This window comes from Lepidochelys kempii, chromosome 9 (genome assembly GCF_965140285.1).
Source record: "Lepidochelys kempii isolate rLepKem1 chromosome 9, rLepKem1.hap1, whole genome shotgun sequence".
Lineage (NCBI taxonomy): Eukaryota > Metazoa > Chordata > Testudines > Cheloniidae > Lepidochelys > Lepidochelys kempii.
Window position 1 is genome coordinate 9,532,508 of NC_136388.1, and position 16,189 is coordinate 9,548,696.

At 44.8% G+C, this 16,189-nt stretch overlaps 2 protein-coding genes across 7 annotated transcripts in view; one reads left to right on the forward strand and one right to left on the reverse strand.

Annotated features, from left to right (window-relative positions):
- MCF2L2 (MCF.2 cell line derived transforming sequence-like 2) overlaps positions 1-16,189 on the forward strand; it is a 319,822-nt gene that overhangs the window by 186,061 nt on the left and 117,572 nt on the right. The window lies entirely within an intron of this gene.
- Positions 1-16,189, reverse strand: part of B3GNT5 (UDP-GlcNAc:betaGal beta-1,3-N-acetylglucosaminyltransferase 5) — a 33,905-nt gene that overhangs the window by 1,901 nt on the left and 15,815 nt on the right. Inside the window, exon 1 of one of the 2 annotated variants that reach the window (XM_073359260.1) lies at positions 41-954. The exons of the other annotated variant lie outside the window; for it this stretch is intronic. The gene's annotated coding sequence lies outside the window, so the exon portion shown is untranslated. Of the gene's footprint in view, positions 1-40; positions 955-16,189 lie in introns of those variants that run through there. 2 annotated transcript variants of the gene reach the window in all.

Below are 16,189 nucleotides of genomic sequence, written 5' to 3' on the forward strand. Positions count from 1 at the left end.
TTCCCCTACTTCCAGTCTCTATTACAGGTCTCATTCTTACCTCTATCCCTGTGTAGCTTCTCACTGTTGGTTACATGGGTCTCTTAAAAAGAAGAAAAACTGATTTGATTACATGTGTGTGGGGGGGAGGAGGAACAGCAAAATTGCTGTCAAAAGGAGGGTCAAATGCACAAAGTGAAGGTGGGGAATGGGAAGATTTCCTCTCTAATCTTTCACTTACAGTAATTTTACAAGAGTTCTCAACAATAGAAGGGTAAAAAAGATTCAGACAGAAATGTGACTTTTAGGCTAGCAATTGGGGAGGGGGGGGGCGTGAGATGTTGGAATACAGATTAGACAGTTAACTCCTTAAAACACCCGAGTTCTTTGTTACCATCTGCATGCAGAGCATGCCCTTAGGCTTCTGCCTGGTTACTTTACCCAGCCTGAATCAAGCCAGGGGTTGTGTTTTGTTTTGTTTAAAACAGGCACAGACAGCAAGGCTACCCCTCAGACACGGGAGGGGCGGTGGGGTGGGGGGGGCGTTAAATCTAGGTCAGAGCAGGGTGCTAAAAACACTCCTGACCCTTGTCTACCCCCTCCCCACTGAGGACCTATAGGGGTTAACAGCCCCAGCAGCGGCTTTTGGGCCTAAGGCAGGCAGGGTCCCAGCCAGCCCTGGGGGGGCACGAGTGCAGCGGGCGGCGACTGCAGGCCCCGGTGCTGGGAGGGAGCCCCAGGGCTGAGGTGGTACGGGGCATGGTGCCTGTTTGGGAACACCCCTGGGCCGGCAATCCCCAGCCCCGCACAGGGCTGAGGGAAAAGCGCGGGACGGGGGGGGGTGAGCACAGAGAGGCGGGGCAGCCTGCCCCCGCCCCCACCTCTCCCACTATGTGATGGGGGCGGGGCAGCCCCCCTCCCCTCAGCGCCGGGCAGAGCGCGGGAAAGGGGCGCCGCTGAGGCGGCGGCGGCTCGCGCTGCAGTTCCCCGCGGGACGGGGCGCTCGGCCACGGCCCCGCCCCGCCGTTACCTCCGCTCGGGCGGGGAGGGGGCGTTTCCGGTGCCGTTGCCCCCCCCTGCCGCACCACAGGGGACAGCGTTTCCGGGAAGTGGGGGGGTCCGGAGCGCACCTGTGAGGGGCGGGGGGGGCGTGGCTCCCCGGGGCCCTGCCTGTGCCAGGGCCGCGGATCCCTGAAGGTGACCCCCCCCACCCAGGTAGTACCAAGGGGTGAAGTGTCCCGTGCTCCCGCAGGGATGTGGCCCCCAGCTCCGGGCGGGGGCGGCGCCTGCCTGTCGCTCCCTAAATCGGGGGCAACACCCGGCCTTGTAGTAGGTGAGAGGAAGGGGTGGAATTTTTGGGGGGGGGGGCACGCAATTCTTGGGCTGATAGGAGAATGAGGCAAGGGCTGCGCAGGCTTGTAATCTGAAACGTGCAAGGCATGTTACAGGTATTATCCAAACCTTATCACGGCATTCAAGACCTAGGCCTCTTTTTTGGGTGGTCCTAAACCTGCCAAGCCAGCCCTACTCACAGATAGGGCTTGCCCCAAGGGGATCTCCGCTACCTGGCGCCCTACACACCTGGTTGGAGGCATGAACTGGCCGGTTATAGTGGAGTTCCGGGCTGGAGAGATGCTACCTCTGCAAGCACTCTACCCGCCTCCTAAAGATTCATCAGGCACCCCCTTTCTACACGTGGATGTAGCTTTTGTTCATTTTTGAGCTTATGCATCTCCAGTCTTCAACTATAAAAAGTTTTTGAAAACAATTAAGTAGTTGCCACTGGTGTCAAACACTGCTGTTCCTTTAATAAGGTTTTAAAGCACAGTAAGCTTGCCTGCTCTCCCTCCCCAGCTGAATGATTTTATTTTTTTTAATAGAGAAAAAAATAACACACAGTCTCTCTACCATCTAACCTACTCAGCCTCTGCTTTCTTTGTATGTAGTTCTTGTTCCTCACCACAGATACCAAACAAATAGAGGCTAACCGCTAGATCGGGGTTCTCACACTAAGGGTTGTTTCTTTTATTACAGCTCATAGCCCCCCCCCCATGTAATAAGGGGCTACGAGCTGTCAGCCTCCACCCCAAATCCAGCTTTGCCTCCAGCATTTATAATGGTGTTATACATTAAAAACACTTCTTTTATAAATGGGGGTGTGTGTGTTTCACTCAGAGGCTTGCTATGTGAAAGGGGTCACCAGTACAAAAGTCTGAGAACCCCTGCATTAGATAAATCAATCTGCCTAGCCATCCAGCAAAGAGTGTGTTCATTCCATTAAGATTTATCAGTTCTAAATAAATTAATCTCAAAGAGGAAAGACTCCACACCAACCAAATCACATCACAAACGCAGCCTCTTAAAACTGAGCTAATTATTTCTATTCCTGCAAGCGTGCATTACCTGGTACACATGGTTTTTTTGCATCTAAGCTTTCAAGCCCTCAGCTGACAAAACAGACACCACAGTGTAGACAGTCACTTGCCTCTTAGCTAGAGCAAAACTTGGTATAATTCCCTGGCTTCGTTTCTGATGGAAAGGCCAGGTTGCTAAATGATAGCATGGGGTGATAGAACTAAGGCTTGCAGACTGTGTTGCACAACAAAACAGCTGTATGAGCAGTCTGATAACTAAAGCAATCAGCACTTTTTATAGCATCAGTTTAAACCCTTTTTATTTTGGATACATAAGTTACACAATGCACCTCCACTGAGTTAAAAACTCAGCAACTCTCTACAACAGAATGCCATTGCAAGGCTTACTCTTGTTTCAGTGGGTAAGCAGAATGCACATGAGAAGCTGGAGGGTTACTGAAATCCAGATGGAGCTGTCCAGAGCAGAGCTCCACTAAATATTTTAAACCATCCTGGAGTTTTTATAGCATGGGGAGGGGGAGGGGGAGCACACAGGGAGAGGATCCAGCAAATACTCAAAGAATATTGGTTGTGTTTTTTTGCTGGGGAGAAAGGGGGTGCGGGAGGGGGAAGGCAGGGAAGAAGTGGTTTCTGTAAAGTAGCAATAAGTCATTTGTGAAATTGTTTTCTGCCCTGATAAAGTGTGCGGTATAGTGTGCAAAATTTTGCCAGCTGGTAAGAAAGCTATCTTCCTCCTCAACTGTTCTCACCCTATTAATATGCAGGCTGAATGTAAATTTCTTGTGGACATATACTGCAACTATCATCATAGTGACAGGATTAGATTTTTGTAATATAAAAATCCTTTGCCCACATCCCTCTTCCCCGGGGTGGGGGGGAGGAGGAGGAGGAGAGGGGGGAGGAAGTGGCATGTAATCCTAAATAGCTTAAGTAGATAGTTACTTTACTTCTTGAGAATAGTTTTAACTTACTGTGCAATAATCTAAAATTAAGCCATAGCTCGAACAATTTATGTACCAGTGAGAAGATCTTCTGGTGAATACGGGAAATTCAAGTTGCCATTTCCAGTAGAGTTTAAGTTTTCATAAACTGTGACCCAAATAACCTTTAAGCCAATTGCATTGCCTTATCAATGTTGCCAGTTTAGTGTCTGAGAAGAAGCAGCCTGAAAGTACCACTATTTAGGTCTGAAAAGAGATGGTAAAACGGACCACCTGCAAACAAGGAACTGTCAAAGTCAATTTCATATTTAAACATTAACTGAAGGTGGAGGACCCACCCCACAAAAAGTAGATAGGGAAATGGTAGAATAGCAGAAGCTTCTCCCTCCCTCCCATCCCCCTCACAATAGTCAGGAGGCTCTGGAATTGAATAGACAAAACAGCTTCTCAGAAAGCTAACGGGTCAAGCTGCAGATGCCTACTAACCAGAGCCACATGAAAACCCAGGGGCAGCACCCTATTAGAAGTCCCATAACCTAGCTCCTAAGAAGCTAGTAGGGCAGAAAGTATACTGTGGAGGGACTGAGTTTAATCCTTTTGGAGATGGGTGGCCCTCCCACATTTGTATTTTCTATGAACAAGAGAGGTAGGTTTAGTCCTCACACTAGTAGAATTTTCAAGACTACTCTTGCTATAAAATAGATCAACTTCAGTTTAGATTGTTGGGCAGCTCAGTGCTGTAGTGGATCAGAGTTCAGGTCTTGAGCTATGTTAGCCAATATGGGGACACTATGGAGCCAGTCATCTCCTCTGGCTAATTAACAGAGTAGCCATCTTGTTAGTGAACGCTGCTCCATGCCCCCAGAGAAGCCATGGTGGAAGGGAAGTACCTCCAAGCCTATAGGAGGGGAGGCAGTACTTATATCCAATGGGGATGCCGCTTCCAGCAAAGCTACAGGTGCAAACCAAGTTTAGAAATCAAACTCACAGCCTCTCAGGATAGTAACAGTACTCTCTGAGCCACTATTGTTCTGGGTCCAGGTGCCGGACGAGACCAAAACAGTATCATGACTTTCTGTAACATATAAGTACAGACGTTCTTTTGGAGCTGGTCTCACTTCTCCCCCACTATCCAGAAAATAAAACCAAGCCGATTCACTACTGGGAAAACTGTATTAATTCCCATCCCTCTGAATTAAGGGGGACAGTTGGTGACAAGCTCTCTAGTGAGATGAAAAGCAGCATGATCAATCTGAGATGCTCCTGCAAATTCCCTACCTACATTGGTAGGCCTGATCTGTGGAGAAGGCAGAACCATGCTCTAGAATTGTTTTCCCAATATCAATGGAGTTAACCAATTAAGTTGTCCAGAATGATCAGAGTTAGATCTTACTATGCTACTGCTAAACTTATTACTTTGTGGAAAGTCTCAGAATGCTTAGGATATGAAAGGCACCAAGAGATTTGCTTTTGTCCTCTAGAACTAGAGAACCATCATTCTTCAGCATTGGATATAGGGCTAGGAAGAATTCTGTTGCTGGAGATGCCCAGGCTGATGTGCGAAACCAAAATCTTCTTGCTTGAACTCCAGGTAGACCAGGGGTGGGCAACCTTTGAGAAGTGGTGTGCCAAGTCTTCATTTACTTACTGTAATTTAGAGGTTTCACATGCTAGGGGCTGCTCAGCCCAGGGTCCCGGCCGCCAGCCCCAGCCACTCAGCCCGGGGTCCCGGCCGCTGGCCCCGTTCATCCAGGCAGGCAGCAGGCTGAGGAGGGCAGACAGCTGAGACCCCGGCTGGCAGCAGAGTGCTACTAAAAATCAGCTTGCGTGCTGCCTTTGGCATATGTGCCACAGGTTGCTCACCCCTGAGGTGTTCTTCCTACAGTAACTACAGTTTTCCCTGAAGTTTCAATAATAAGTGGGGTTTGTTTGCATTCATTTCCGGGGGGGGGGGGGGGGGGGAAAGAGAGGCCATTCCTATATGGCTGATTGTCAAGTGAAGGTAAAAAGGATATAAAAAACTTTATACTTTGTTTGTTTGGACTCTAGGATGCAGTGGGATGAAAAGGAGCTACAAAATTTGCTGTGTAATCAAGAGAACTATCATTGTAATAACTGAGAATACCATAATCATGACAAGTAAAATAGTTACCTCAGCAGGAAATGTTTCCAAGTGAGTCAATATTTGGAAGAAATTAAGAAGGAAATAATTTTGTGGTAAAAGGGCATAAAACGTGTTTTGAAGGAGAGAAAATACTTGTAGAGATTAGCCACCTGCTTGGTGCTGCAGAACCATTAAACAGCACCTAGGAATGCCAAGATTGCGTACAAACAATATTTTTAACTAAGTATTTTCTTGATTTCTTGATTACCGTGTACAGTAAACTACAGTAAGTTTTATAATTAAATCCCATTAGGTCAGGGTTTAGTCATAAGTAGCTGACAATGCTGAACACATCTTGTCCTTTGCTACACTGATTGCAAAGTCACTTCCTCCTCCTCTCCCCCTTCTCTCGCTGATGAAAGGGATATTTTGTTTAATCCTTTCGGCTAGAAAATACTTCCATTTACATCCATTCTGCAGGAACCAAGGCATTCACATAAGAGCAATTAGAACTTGGTGGTTCCAATGATGAACTTCCTAGGCTACAGCAGCCGAGCTAGTTGCAGAATCATTAATACTATGCAGTACTACACAAATGTGTACACTGAACACTGCTAGTGCATGAGTGAATTTAAAGCACAGAGAATACAGACCTTCTGAGAAAGAAAGAAAGAGGAGGAGGAGTTATACCCTCCCACCTCCAGAGTTTGCTTCTCTTCCCTCCCACTCCTTTGCTTTTGTGTGTGTTATACAAACACATTAGTTCTACCTATAAGAGATACAACTTTGCCTCACTGGATTACACAGAGTTGAATTACTGTTGCTATCAGAGAGATTATCTTGGGTATATCCATCGTGAGATTTACCTTTATTAGGGTTGAACAAGGTCCCCTTTCTAACACAAAATTCCTCCATCAAATCAGAGCGTACATACAGGGCAGTCGTTCACTGCTAGCAAAAACTGAATAAGGGATACTAGCAAAGTTTATTCAGCAGATGACGTAGATTAGCATTGGAATTTATAGAGCTCTATTGCAGTATCTGGGTACACTTTGCAAGGATTAGTTAAAACCATTAAGTCAGTCCCGCTTCAGAGAAGAGCGTTTATTGTCCATTTCATTTCCTATCCCCAGAATGACCATGCATCTTCCCAAATATGCTTCAGTATTCTTAAAGAGAATTTTCCAATAGTATAGCACTCATGAATCATCTACCCTACAAACTAACGTGTGCAACATGGAAGAAGAAACCTGATTTCTATTAGAGAGACAAGGTGGGTGAGGTAATATCTTTCATTGGACCAACTTTTGTTGGCAGAAGAAGCAAGCTGTCAAGCTTCACAGAGCTCCTCCTCAGGTCTGGAAAAAGTAATCAGAGTGTCACAGTTAAATAAAGGTGGGACAGATTGTTAAACATAACATGTTGCAGGAGACTACTTAAAAGAGAAGTGGGCAATTAATCCTACTTTGTCCTATGACTACAGAGGAGTTAAGTTACAAATTTTGTAATGAGCCATAAAACCAGTGTCTCTGTTGAGTCCATGATTTTTAGCATCCAGCAGAGTTATGAATTTAAGTTCCCAGGCTCATCTTTTGAAGGTGTTGTTCACAAAGGAATCCTGCACAAGGACACGTGTAGAGTGATTGCTTTGTGAAAAGTGTTTGCCCATGGGTCATAAGGTGTTTTTTTAATAATTTTTCTGGGAAAGTTCATGCATAAGCATAGTGATGGTCTGGTGTCATCCTCATTGTTGTGGGGTATTTGATGCACTGGAGAGATAGACCACGTGTTCTGATAGGCATGCATAGGAACCAGGAATCTTGAAAACTATTGTGGGAGGTATTGATCATTGTAGCAGTGGAGATAGATCTGCAAGTTCTGCATCTGTTGTTGTGGCAGGGTCTGGTGCTGCTTTGAGTTGGCATGTTCTGTCTAGTCTGTAGGGAGCTTCCTTATGAGCTTGGTGAGGTTGGGGGGTTGTTTAAAGGCCAGAAGAGGTGGGTCGGGAAAGATTTCTTTCAGGATGGCGTCCCCATGAAGGATGGGTTGTAATTCTTTAAAATTTCTATTCAAAGCTCAAAGAAAAAGAACTGCAAGATGGAGAATTCATATTTTGCTTAGGAAGGAAGTTGACTTGAGGGTTGAAAGAGGAACAACGATATTTTCTCTCTCGAGTAGGACTATTACTACCACATGAGAGTATAGCTTTCTTTGGATTGTATTGTTGCCCCTTTGCAACATGAGCAGCTGGAAGTAATCTGGTATTTTCCTTTTTGCAATCCTGCTTATTTACAAGGAAGGTACAAAAGTCCTGGGTCTCTGAATGCAGAGGGAACCAAGAAATGGCTTCTCTTCTTACAGCCCCCAAGCCTCTTTAGCCAACTCCACACTCAAAGGGTCACACTGCTTACAGGCTGCTGCTGGACAGAGATATACATCTGTCTCAAGATCTTGTCTGTTCTCAGTTTCTGTGTGATCTCCCTTCCCCCCCCCGCACACACACAGCTGCCCAAAATAATACACAGCCAAAAATTCCTGGGTTGGTTCATACACATCTTGCGTCTTAGGTGGGGGCCTATGCTTACAGTTATGTTAACTGAAAGTGAGTTCACACCAAATCAGTCTCATTGAGGTTTTAAAAAAAAAAAACAAAAAAAACCCCAACCCTTAATGTTTCACCCAGCTCATAAAAATATTACTCAAGATAACAGGGGACTAGCAGCTATAACCAGACTAGTGTACTTTCACTCCGTCCCACACAAGAGTAGCACCTTTCAGTAGATGTTAGAGATTTGTTCTTAGTGTTAGTCTGTTTATTTCACTGAAAAGGATTTGCAATGCCTAGTGCAGGGGTGGGTAAACTTTTTGGCTTGAGGGCTACATCATGGCATGGAAATTGTATGGCGGGCCATGAGTGCTCACAAAATTGGGGGTAGGGATGTGTGAGGGGGTGAGGGGTTTGGGGTCCAGGAGGGTGCTCTGGGCTGGGACCAATGGGTTTGGAGGGCGAGAGGGGGATCAGGGTGGGGCAGGCTGTTGGTGCACTGGGGTGGGTGAGGTCTCTGGCTGGGGGTGTGGGCTCTGGGGTGGGACTGGGGATGAGGGGCTTGGATCAAGGGGTTTGGAGGGCAAGAGGGAGATCAGGGCTGTGGCAGGGGATTGGGTTGCTGGGGTGGGGTGGGACTCGATGGTGCAGGTTCCAGGGAGAGCTTACCACAAGTGGTCTCTGTCAAGGTTCCTTCCCCACTCTGAACTCTAGGGTACAGATGTGGGGGACCTGCATGAAAGACCCCCTAAGCTTATTCTTACCAGCTTAGGTTAAAAACTTCCTCAAGTTACAAACTTTGCCTTGTCCTTGATCCCTATGCTGCCACCACCAAGCGTGTTAGAACAAAGAACACAGAGAGAGCCCACTTGGAGACGTCTTCTCCCCAAAATATCCCCCCAAGCCCTACACCCCCTTTCCTAGGGAAGGCTTGATAAAAATCCTCACCAAATTGTACAGGTGAACACAGACCCAAACCCTTGGATCTCAAGAACAGTGAGAAAGCAATCAGGTTCTTAAAAGAACACTTTTAATTAAAGAAAAAGTAAAAGAATCACCTCTGTAAAAATCAGGATGGTAAATACCTTACAGGGTAATCAGATTCAAAACAGAGATCCCTCTAGGCAAAACCTTGAGTTACAAAAAAGACACAAAAGCAGGAATATACATTCCATTCAGCACAGCTATTTTACCAGCCATTAAACAAAAGAAATCTAATGCATTTCTAGCTAGATTACTTACTAACTTTTTACAGGAGTTCTGAGCTGCATTCCTGATCTGTTTCCGGCAAAAGCATCTCACACACACACAGCCTGACCCTTTGTTTCCTCCCCCCTCCCCCAAGCTTTGAAAGTATCTTGTCTCTTCATTGGTCATTTTGGTCAGGTGCCAGCGAGGTTACAGGTAAAAGGGTTTTGCCTCTGGCCAGGAGGGATTTTCTCACATGGTGGACAGAAAGGTGGTTACCCTTCCCTTTATATTTATGACCTGGTCTCTAACTTTTCACTAAAGTTGTTTCCAGTAGTCTGTGAAAAAGCAGAACCTTTCATAGAAGACCAAGACAATGCTGGGTCCTTGTGAGCGTAGGCTGACTTTTGCAAGCTTCCTTTCTCACCACGCTAAAGGTTTTGTGAAAACCATCTTTTAACTGAGCAAGCCCCCATACCAGTGCTGTTCTTCCTGTTCAGAACTCTAGGCATTTCTGCTCCCCCCCCCCCCCCTGTGGGGAGGGGAAGTCTTCTGAGAATAGCCAGTCTGGAAGAAAATTAGCAGGACCATTTGGAAGAAATACTTCCCTGTGCGATTTGACATTTGATCAGAATTCACCTCTCCCTCCTTCCCTGGCTTGTTCTAACCCACACATACACTTTTATGAGCAGAGTATACCAATAGCAAGTATTCCAGGAGTGATTTAAGCCATGCCCCTATTTAAATGTACACTTGACACATTTATGCAGGGATTCTGGTACTGGCCCACCAGACTTTTACAACAGGTCCTCAGGGAGTAGGTCTACACTGCTAGTGGCAGTTTGGGTAGGCACAGCCCCCACTAGCTTTAACTAGCTCAGTAAAAACAGCAGACGACACAACATGGCGGCATCCACTAGGAATGCAAGTATGTAACCAGGATTCCAGGCATGCTCATGTAGTCCATGCTGAAGTCTATGCCGCCGTGTCCCACTGTTTTGTTGTGTTTTTGGGCAGTGCTAGCTAGATTAGGCCTACCTCAGCTGCAGTCTGGCCTCTGATTGCACAGTAGGCATACCCACGTAAAAGTGCAATAAGAGAACCCAGGTGGCTATACTGCTCCTTTTGTTCTCAGAACTAAACGGCAAGACGCACGCAAGTGGCCACATCCCTTTAACGTGTTAAGGGATTGAGATCTTTTGTGCATGATAAGAGCAATAGGAATTGTCAACTTCCTATTCCACCCCAGGGGACAGTGTGATGCAAACACCATCATCAACTCGCAGGGCAGCATTTCTAAAATACAGATTAGGATTTGTAGGGAACTGGAACAATTTGTATAGTGGGGGTGCCGAGAGCCATTGAACCAAAAACTGTTAACCTTGTATAGAACGGAAATCACTTCAAGCCAGGGGGTACGGCAGCAGCCCTAGTTCCAGCACCTATGGTAGTGCATTTGTTTCCCCTCCTCACCCTCCAGGGTGCTGACCATGTTCTTGAAGTAGCTCCGGCTGCCTCATAATGGAATACGATCATTTGTTAAAATACATCTAGAAGTGGCCAGGCCCACTTAAGTTGCTTTTGATTTATGGCATTATACAATAATGCAAGGTTTCAGAAGCCATTGTTCATAGTAGTGCATGTATTCTCTGAATGGCTGTAGCACATTTGTGCAATTTAGAGAAGATAAAAGCTGCTGTTCTACAATCAAATTACATGTTTCAGAGGGGTAGCCGTGTTAGTCTGTATCAGCAAGAACAACGAGGAGTCCTTGTGGCACCTTAGAGACTAAAATTTATTTGGGCATAAGCTTTCATGGGCTAGAACCCACTTCATCGAAAGCATGGAGTGAATATACAGGAGCACGTATAATACATGAAAGGATGGGGGGTTGCTTTACCAAGTGTGAGGTGAGTTACACTGTAAAAATCGCAGTTGTGTGTTCTCTAAACCTCATTAAACATTGAGGATGTCAGGCCAATTGATCACAGTGCGAAGCAAACCTACTTTGGGGAGAAGTGGGATGGGCAGCAGAGAGATGAACAATGTAGTAAATGCATAGGCATGGGAGGGAGAGCAGAAGAGAATGATAGTTTCCTATAACCATGTTCATCTTATGAGTTAGCATTTATCAGTTCAGGGCCTGCAGAGCCCGCTTATGGTCCCAGCTGAACTCACTTTTAAATTATAGCAAGTTTAGGATCCAAGAGCAAAAACGTTTTCAGACTTGTATCTGAAGCTCAAAATTTGACATTACTAGCTTAATTTTAGGTACATGTAGGTTTGACATTTTAGCTTTAAATCACATTAGCCTGAAATGGACATCTGGTCCCTTAAAATCTCACGTATTTATATAGGCCATACACAGCCCCATGACTTCAGTGGGACTGCTCCTGGGAGTAAATATTTGCAGGATGAGGATCCTATTTGGATATGAACTTTTATAAGCACCTTTTGCCTTATTTGTATTGACAGTGAGATTCCAGGAGGTAAAGATTATATTCAATTATCCATTCTCCACTAAGTTGTTGTTGCGTGTATTTTGTTTGTGGTGTGGTTTGTTTTTTTCCTTCCCCTCCCTCCCTCTCCATTTTGTCATAGACTAGCTTGCATCATTTTCCAAAAGAGCCATTTTCTGCCCAAGTACCATCAAGTCAAAACAATGTTCTCCTTTGTCAAGTCTACACAAGATTTGCTACGGGTGAAAGGTTAACACATTTCATCCTGTTCCAGATAATTTAAGAGACTGTGTTTATATGAAGGGGGGGAAAAATGATGAATATTTCTGTTCTCAGGGGAATATAGGCAGAGTCAGCTCTTCCAGGGCAGGAGCATATTTCCTTACCACAAATATAATCCATCAGTTTAAATCTGCTGACTGTAGTGCCTCCCCTTAAGACTTTTCTGAAGCATGAGCAAGTTTTGCTAGACCTAAGCATACATTTGGAGCAGATAGTTTTTTTAAATTTTAAGAAGAATGCTAAATACAAATATAGGTTCATTGCCTGAAAATATAATCACCCATGGTGAATGAGACGCTTTCTCTGGCGAGTGCTGGGATCCAAACTATATACAAAAACAACGAGTCGTCCTTGTGGCACCTTAGAGACTAACAAATTTGGGCATAAGCTTTCATGGGCTAAAACCCACTTCATCAGATGCATGGAGTGGAAAATACAGTAGGCAGAAGGTGTATGTTGTTTTTGGCTATATAGACCAACATGGCTACCAGTCTGAAAACTATATACAGTACTTCTCTAAAACTTAAGCTTTCCTTTAAAAATTAAGAGTACAAGTTTACCTTTGCAACTCTACATGTTACTAGGTCATGTGCCAATGAAGAGCAGTCTACCTAAGGAGTCTGCAGACAGCCCCAGTGTCTCCGCTCCTCTTTCTCACAGCTTTGCCAAGCAGCAGCAGATGGGTTTCACTGGTGTTTTTCAGAACTCTAACAAGTCTCTTATTTAGCATTTTTTCTTAAAATTCCAATTCATGGAGTCAAGTGGTTACCATGAGAGTCTCAGCGGTCATTTAAAAAAAAAAGTTTCTAGCCCTTGTGGTTGCAGAGAAAAGCTTGAAAACACAACCCTACTTTCCAAAGGCTGGTATGACTATTAGAGAGCACACATGCCCCAGCAGAGTCCTGGGTTGGCACTCAGATAAACCAGTAGCCTCCTTAACAGATGGGAGGAGAGTCAGGGCACAGATCATGGTCCTCAGATTTTTCTGTTGGGTCTCCCACCCTGTCATTTTTGTATACGTTTGGTTAGTTAGCACATTTCCTCACCCTAAAGTCCTAGATACTTTTATTCTGTTCCATCTTCAACACTGAATTCTTGCTTTAACCAAGGTGATTGGGGGAAAAAAAACCAAAACAAAAAAATAAATAAAACTACACCCCCCACACAACCAAAGTTGCAAAAGCACTTGAGAGCAAAGCATAAAACACATAAAAATGTAGGACATTTGCTATAAACATATGGCCATTATAGTGATACTAAGGTAAGCTACATCTATACTTAATGTATCACCCTGAAAATTCGTAAGATCAGGAGTAATCAAGGGTCACCTTAAATCATCAAGGGACAAATTCTGTTAATTATCCCAACTGAAGGCAACGGGGGGACTGCACAGGTGTTGTTGAGAGCAGGATTTAGTCCCCACCACTTCAAGTTCCTAGAGACAGTGTTTTCTATTCCAATTGTATTTGCCATGCAGTCTTTATAGTCCCTTCTGGATTGCAGATACAGCTCTGTGGCAGCCAGCATTACAAGCAGAGTGACACTAAACACACAGGAGTTTCACTTTCTTGCATGCTGCTGCAAAGTTTAGATGATCTGCCACAGATTTTCCATATCCGAACAAGCTAACTGTTTAAGGCAGTTTTATCTGTGGAAAGTTATGAAAAATAGATACATCACCTTCTAAAGGAAACAAAAACAGTGTGTTGTCGATCTATCTGTTTAAGCTACGTAGCTGCCAAGCTATTCTTTTCCTCAGCTTCAAAAGCTCTTTTTAACAAAATTACGCTATCCAGAAACCTTGCATGCACCTATTCCCTGGAGCATTCCAGCGATAAATTACACCCCCCACCCCACTCTCTCTCACACACATACGTTTGGTCTGTCACCTTGTATCCACTTATGCCATTTTATACTGCATGTTTTGAAGCAAAAGCTTTGCACAGGTCATCTACTGTACAGATCACTGCATGTTTAACCTGAGTCATTAGAGGTAGAATTTGTATGGAGTAGTCAGCTCTCGGATCGGTCTGCTCTTCCTTATGAGCACTGAAGGGGATATTTGTCCAGGCTTTGATTATTTTTCACACGACTTCCGGTGCTTTCTTCGCCAGCTTTCTAGTCAATCCTTGCTCCCTTTTAAAATCAGTCTAGAATGCTTCCATCCTCCCCACCCCACGCTCCCTACAAGCCCCTCTTCAAAACCTCTCAGTACGTGTTCACTAGGGAGCAATCGTTCCCATGGGTGGGCTAACACATGGGAAAATCCTAGTTTGTAGTGGTCTCAAGTTGTTAGCAGCAGCTTGAGGTGAACCCTAGGCTCCCCCTTAGTGTTTATCTCGACCAACTAATGCTACAAAGTGCACTCTTCACTAGGATTTTACATGGAGCTGGGTAACAGGAGGTAAGCACACACTTTCTCCTCCCCCAATAAAGATAAGGCCTCATTAGCTTACCTTTGCTGCTCACATTTTTGTCTACAAGATCTTGCCCAACCTGGTTCACTCCTGCCTCTGTTCTTTTTCTGCCTCTTAGCTCCTCCTTCCCCCCCATCAAGTAGGGTCACCAGATGTTCCAATTTTATAGGGACAGTCCCGATATTTGGAACTTTTTCTTATATAGGCTCTTATTACACCCCACCCCCATCTCGATTTTTCACACTTGCCATGTGTCCTCCCTCCTCCCTTGATCTCTGTATATTTGACATCAGCCATGAAGATCTTGAAGGCCCATTACTTCCCACATCCCCTTAGTGTTACTTTTGGTGCATCTGTTTTACTGAGGTAGGATCATAACTTTATATCTTCCTGTAAAGTATGCACTGCACACAGCTGGTGATGTGTCCCAAAAAAAAAAAAAAAAAAAAAGCCACCCCCTTCTTCTTTTCCAGTTTAGTTTCAGTACTCATTTACCATTCCTTCTGTATGTGGAATGTAGTGAGGTTTGAATTTTTTTTTTTTTTTTTAAAAAAGCTCCCTAAAAAACATAACCAACCAACCAACGTGCAGTATTGCATTAACAACATTCGAGTGCCAGGGGATGCTAAATGATGGCTTCAAGAGAAAACTCAACTCTGTATATTTGCTGTTATTGGACCACATATGCTATTATGGTATTTGAAAGTTTGGCTTAAAAAGACAATTTAATCCATCTTCAAAATCCAATATGCAAGGTTTGCCTCCAGAAGTAGGCTCTGCATGCATAAGTACACTTACCTGATTTGAAAGAAACAAAAATACCAAGATTTGCCCAAGCAACTAGAGACTTTTTTGGTCACGCATCTTGACACTTTGTAACATCTACACTAGAGAGCCTATGGTGGCGTGGCCTCCTAGTGTAGACGCTGCCTATGTGGATAGGAGGAATTTTTCTGCAGGTATAGGCTAGGTCTACATTTAAAGCACTACAGCTGTGCCTTTGCTGCACTTCAGTGTAGACAGTTACTACAGTGAAAGGGGGGGGAGCTGGGTTTCTGCCATCACTGTAGTAAGTCTGCCTCCCTAAGAGGCAGTAGCTAGGTCAATGGCAGAATTCTTCTGTTGACCTAGCTCTGTCTAGGCAGGGACTTAGGACAATTCAGCTATGTTGCTCAGGAGTGTGGATTTTGCATACCCCTGAGTGATGTAGCTGTGTCAATCTTGTTTTCTAGCGTAGGCCAGCCCGCAGTAACACCACCTCCCTGAACAACATTAGCTCTGTCAGCTTAGTTGTGTCAACACTGTGGGTTCTGCAGAGGAGAGAGGGACCATTAACATGTATGGTAAGTATGCCACATGGCCAAACTATAATTTCCACAAGAACCAAAAACTGGAGTTTCCTTCACTTCCTTACCCCTTTGTGCTCTTCAGCCTTCTTGCTACACAGCCTTCTTCCACAAGGCCCTTTCCTTCAAAGGAAGTCTAATATATACATACCCACCCACTCAACACACACACACACACACACACACCCCTTCACCCCCCAATACACCCCCAAAGTTTCCATGGAGGCTTCAAGAAAATGCCCGTCCTCCCCTCAAGAAAGCATTAGAAAGATAAAGCAAAGACACTGACCACATATTGTGGAAACAAGACAAGCTCTGTTGTCACTAACTTTTTGTTGCATCCCCATGTAACCTGGTTTAGATCGTAAGACCACAGAGTCATTCAGGTCAGGGACCTTTTCTGTGAAGTGCCAATAACATGGAGCTCTATAAATAATTTTGAGCACAAACACAGCACTGGCCTTCAGCATATGCAGTACAAGGCAATACTTTGTCTCCTACACTTTTGTTGGTTCATAGTCGTTCACTGGCACAGCTATTTCTCTCTCCGCCT